This window comes from Ranitomeya variabilis, chromosome 2 (assembly GCF_051348905.1).
Source record: "Ranitomeya variabilis isolate aRanVar5 chromosome 2, aRanVar5.hap1, whole genome shotgun sequence".
NCBI classification, from domain to species: Eukaryota; Metazoa; Chordata; class Amphibia; order Anura; family Dendrobatidae; genus Ranitomeya; species Ranitomeya variabilis.
This window is the reverse complement of record NC_135233.1, coordinates 413,958,879-413,963,878: the sequence shown is the minus strand read 5'-3', so window position 1 is coordinate 413,963,878 and position 5,000 is coordinate 413,958,879.

Sequence of the window (5,000 nt, the reverse complement as noted above, 5' to 3'; positions counted from 1 at the left end):
AGGCGTGTGTCAGACTTCCAGGCGGGGGCAGCCGCCGGAGGTGTACCTGGGACGCTTCCAGGAGCCCGGGGAAGATTTTCTGGAAGAGTCCTTGGGACTTAGTGCAATTTTTAGAAAATCTCGATTTTGTGAAAAATGTCACATTTCCCCTACTACCACCACAGGGGGGGCGTCAATATGTTGTAAAGCACCCAAGGGCAGTGACCTAAATGCGGGTAAAGTTTGCGGTGCACGGGGGGAAAGTTGAATTTTTGGATGAAAATGCGTATTTTCATACTTTGAAAATTTCAGGCGTGTGTCGGACTTCCAGGCGGGGGCAGCCGCCAGAGGCGTACCGGGGACGCTTCCAGGAGCCTGGGGAAGATTTTCTGAAAGTGTCCTTGGGACTTAGAAATATTTTGAGAAAATCTCGATTTTGTGAAAAAATGTCACATTTCCCCTACTTCCACCACAGGGGGGCGTCAATATGTTGTAAAGCACCCCAGGGCAGTGACCTAAATGCGGGTGAAGTTTGCGGTGCACGGGGGGAAAGTTGAATTTTTGGATGAAAATGCGTATTTTCATACTTTGAAAATTTCAGGCGTGTGTCGGACTTCCAGGCGGGGGCAGCCGCCAGAGGCGTACCGGGGACGCTTCCAGGAGCCTGGGGAAGATTTCATGAAAGTGTCCTTGGGACTTAGAAATATTTTGAGAAAATCTCGATTTTGTGAAAAATGTCACATTTCCCCTACTTCCACCACAGGGGGGCGTCAATATGTTGTGAGGTACCCCAGGACAGTGACCTAACTGTGGGTAAAGTTTGCGGGGCACGGGCGGAAAGTCGAATTTTGGATGAAAATGCATTATTTTCATACTTTGAAAATTCCAGGCGTGTGTCAGACTTCCAGGCGGGGGCAGCCGCTGGAGGCGTACCGAGGACGCTTCCAGGAGCCTGGGGAAGATTTTCTGAAAGTGTCCTTGGGACTTAGAAATATTTTGAGAAAATCTCGATTTTGTGAAAAAATGTCACATTTCCCCTACTTCCACCCCAGGGGGGCGTCAATATGTTGTGAGGTACCCCAGGACAGTGACCTAACTGTGGGTAAAGTTTGCGGGGCACGGGCGGAAAGTCGAATTTTGGATGAAAATGCATTATTTTCATACTTTGAAAATTTCAGGCGTGTGTCAGACTTCCAGGCGGGGGCAGCCGCCGGAGGCGTACCGAGGACGCTTCCAGGAGCCTGGGGAAGATTTTCTGAAAGTGTCCTTGGGACTTAGAAAAATTTTGAGAAATTTCCGATTTTGTGAAAAATGTCACATTTCCCCTACTTCCACCCCAGGGGGGCGTCAATATGTTGTAAAGCACCCCAGGGCAGTGACCTAAATGAGGGTGAATTTTGCGGTGCACGGGCGGAAAGTCGAATTTTTGGATGAAAATGCGTATTTTCATACTTTGAAAATTTCAGGCGTGTGTCAGACTTCCAGGCGGGGGCAGCCGCCGGAGGCGTACCGGGGACGCTTCCAGGAGCCTGGGGAAGATTTTCTGAAAGTGTCCTTGGGACTTAGAAATATTTTGAGAAAATCTCGATTTTGTGAAAAAATGTCACATTTCCCCTACTTCCACCCCAGGGGGGCGTCAATATGTTGTAAGGCACCCCAAGGCAGTGACCTAAGTGGGGGTGAAGTTTGCGGTGCACGGGGGGAAAGTTGAATTTTTGGATGAAAATGCGTATTTTCATACTTTGAAAATTTCAGGCGTGTGTCGGACTTCCAGGCGGGGGCAGCCGCCAGAGGTGTACCGGGGACGCTTCCAGGAGCCTGGGGGAGATTTTCTGGAAGAGTCCTTGACACTTAGAAAAATTTTGAGAAAATCTCGATTTTGTGAAAAATGTCACATTTCCCCTACTTCCACCCCAGGGGGGCGTCAATATGTTGTAAGGCACCCCAAGGCAGTGACCTAAGTGGGGGTGAAGTTTGCGGTGCACGGGGGGAAAGTTGAATTTTTGGATGAAAATGCGTATTTTCATACTTTGAAAATTTCAGGCGTGTGTCGGACTTCCAGGCGGGGGCAGCCGCCAGAGGTGTACCGGGGACGCTTCCAGGAGCCTGGGGGAGATTTTCTGGAAGAGTCCTTGACACTTAGAAAAATTTTGAGAAAATCTCGATTTTGTGAAAAATGTCACATTTCCCCTACTTCCACCCCAGGGGGGCGTCAATATGTTGTAAGGCACCCCAAGGCAGTGACCTAAGTGGGGGTGAAGTTTGCGGTGCACGGGGGGAAAGTTGAATTTTTGGATGAAAATGCGTATTTTCATACTTTGAAAATTTCAGGCGTGTGTCGGACTTCCAGGCGGGGGCAGCCGCCAGAGGTGTACCGGGGACGCTTCCAGGAGCCTGGGGGAGATTTTCTGGAAGAGTCCTTGACACTTAGAAAAATTTTGAGAAAATCTCGATTTTGTGAAAAATGTCACATTTCCCCTACTTCCACCCCAGGGGGGCGTCAATATGTTGTAAGGCACCCCAAGGCAGTGACCTAAGTGGGGGTGAAGTTTGCGGTGCACGGGGGGAAAGTTGAATTTTTGGATGAAAATGCGTATTTTCATACTTTGAAAATTTCAGGCGTGTGTCGGACTTCCAGGCGGGGGCAGCCGCCAGAGGTGTACCGGGGACGCTTCCAGGAGCCTGGGGGAGATTTTCTGGAAGAGTCCTTGACACTTAGAAAAATTTTGAGAAATTTCCGATTTTGTGTAAAAATCACCCATTTCCCCTACTTCCACCCTAAAGGGGCGTCAATATGTCGTAAGGCGCCCCTAGACAGTGACCTAAGTGGGGGTGAAGTTTGGGTCTGCTGGGTGGAAAACTGAAAAAAAGCGATTTTGTGACTTTGAGAACAAACAGAGAGCTCAAAACTTTGAAAAACGTCAGACCGCTGTCAGACTTCCAGGCGGGGGAAAGCTCTGAGGTTGTACCGAGGACACTTCCATGGCCCCCGGATTGATTTTCAAGAAAGAGTCCTTGGGACTTTGAAATTTTCCGGCGAGCTGTTTTTGGCTTCCGGGAGCCGTAGAACTTTGGGAAATCGATTCCGCTCACCGGTTCAGGGTGTTTCGAGCTAGTCCAGGTCCCAGCTACGCCGCCTGGCCTCCAAATTTCGCAAATTCGAAAAAAAAAAAAATAGAACCGGAATGAGGAAATTTCTGGCCGCCGGATCCGCCGCACGGCTCCAGGAGGTCGGACACTTTTTGACTTTGTTCCCTTAAAGTGGGGGTCGGTGTCTCACCATGCAAATACCCAGTTTTGCACACCAGCTGCAGGATATAGGAGAGAGAGGTACCTCTCGGCCCCGACCAAAATCCGTTGTTTTCGTGGTTCCTCGACTCGGGTAGGCGGTTTGGCGAGTACCCCCCTTTTGCATGGAAGTTCGCACTCGCGCCGAGACCAGGCTTCCGCGGCTCCAGGGGGACTTTTGCCGGTTGTCCGTCCCGAGTCCGAGACGCGTTTCCTGGGTCGCCCGAGCCCGAACGGACCCTCCCCACGTGGGTTCCTGTCCTCTGAGGGCGACGGTCGTCAGAAGGGGGGCAGATCCAGAGTCCTCGTCCGCAGGAGGGCTCTGGGAGGGCGGATCGCTCCTTCTGACTTTGTCCCCTCGGAGCGGGCTCGGCGTTTCTCTGTGTCGGATGTCTCCCGCTTCCGCGCCAACGGGGAGACCTATGAGAGAATCGCACCGCGACCCGGCTTCCGTCTCGAGGGCGCCCGGAGCGCGCCGGACACTCGCTTCCAGGACTCCAGGGGCACGTTTCTTCCCCGTCTCCCCCGAGGGGAAGAACGGAGGCAGGGGTTCCACCCGAGCCCCTGCCCTTTCTTCCGATCGATCTGGCTCAGCGCTCCCGGGTGGGGAGGTGGTGCCGCTCGCTCGGCCCGGGCTTTGGAGCCCGCGTCGGTTTACGGCGGGCGGTCTCCTTCCTCTGTTACCCCCCCCCGGGTTTCAGGCACTCGTCCTTGGGCGCGCACGCCGGCGGTCGCCCTCCCGTCTACGGACGGAGGCGGCCGAGCTGTGGGGAGTTTGACCCGAACCGTGGTACGGCAGCGGTCCGACGACCCGCACGGGCGAACGGAGGGGCGCCCACCCACCTCGGCGTGGGGGCCCGCCGTCCGAATCGCTCCCCGCGCGGGGCAGCACAACGATCTTCTCCGAGGGCGGCCCTTTGACTTTCAGATGCGCAGCTCGTCCGCGGAGGCCCGCGCCGCACCCCAGCGTCCGAAGGGCGGCCTCCGCGGTGGGCATCGGCGAGAGCGGCGGCGGTGGGTGGCGCTTCCACGCCACCGCCGAGCTCCGCGTTTTCCAGTCTTTTCCCGAGCCCCTACGATAGTGGGGGGATGACAGACGTGCGGGGAGGCGGGCGAGTGGGTTCTCACCGTGCGGTGTGCCCCGCGGCCGAACGCCGTCGCCTTCCCCTCGTCCGCCGTCCTCCGAGGCGGCTCGGCAGGGAGCGCGAGAGCGAGAGGGAGAGCGAGAGAGAGAGACCAAGCGGACGCCCCGGAGCGAGAAGGGAGGATGGAGAAGGAAAGACGAATCGAAGGGGGGCACGAGTTTGGCGAAGGGAGTACCCGGCGTATTGCCGCACCGGACTTCGTCTGTTCTCAACAGTCGAGACACGGCTTCGGGGGGAGACGCCGCTCGGTCGGTCACCTTTGAGGTTACGGGCAAGAGCCCGGGACAAGGGACTACGCCGGAGGGCGACGCCGACACGGCCAGGCCGACCATGCCCCGCGCTTGACCTCCGGGTCGCTGGGGCTTGTGCCGGAGCCGCGGCGGACCCCGACGGCCAGCCCCCCTCTCCCACTCCTCGCGCCCGTCCGCCGGTGGGTCGAGGACCCCCCGCGGTGGAGGCAGGTCTAAGCCAGACGGCGGCGCCGCACAGGCCCCCCCACGCCCTGGCCCCTCTCCCCAGCAGCGACTCAGTGCGTCGCCCCGGGAGCGGTGGGTCACGAGGCAGGGCGGCCGTGGCGTCCTCCGGAGG